Here is a 389-nt window from a genome sequence, read left to right on the forward strand (position 1 = left end):
CTCACATATTTGTGAGAAAAAAACAAGTTTTCTGAAATGTTATGTTTTAATATTGTAATTAGACAGTGTCTAATTAAATATGCATTAAATTTCAACATGCAAAAACTCAAAATCTGAAAAAGCCAGGCTCAAAATTACTCTTATATTTTGTTTCTAGGAGGCCAAAAGATATATTCAGATTATGGACATCTCTTTTTGTTGTGTAGTAAACCTAAAGATCTTTGTGCAGACATGCCAGCTAGCATTTTTTTTCCCAAAACATGGTTATTTAACACCTCTCTTAAATTTAAATAATTGAGTTTTATGTTTCTCAATTTCTTCCAGACATTCTATGACTCTGGTAATATCATTCTTAGCATGTATCATGGCAATGTCAGTTGTCCTCAACT

Source organism: Engraulis encrasicolus, chromosome 4, assembly GCF_034702125.1.
Source record: "Engraulis encrasicolus isolate BLACKSEA-1 chromosome 4, IST_EnEncr_1.0, whole genome shotgun sequence".
In the NCBI taxonomy this organism is placed as follows: domain Eukaryota; kingdom Metazoa; phylum Chordata; class Actinopteri; order Clupeiformes; family Engraulidae; genus Engraulis; species Engraulis encrasicolus.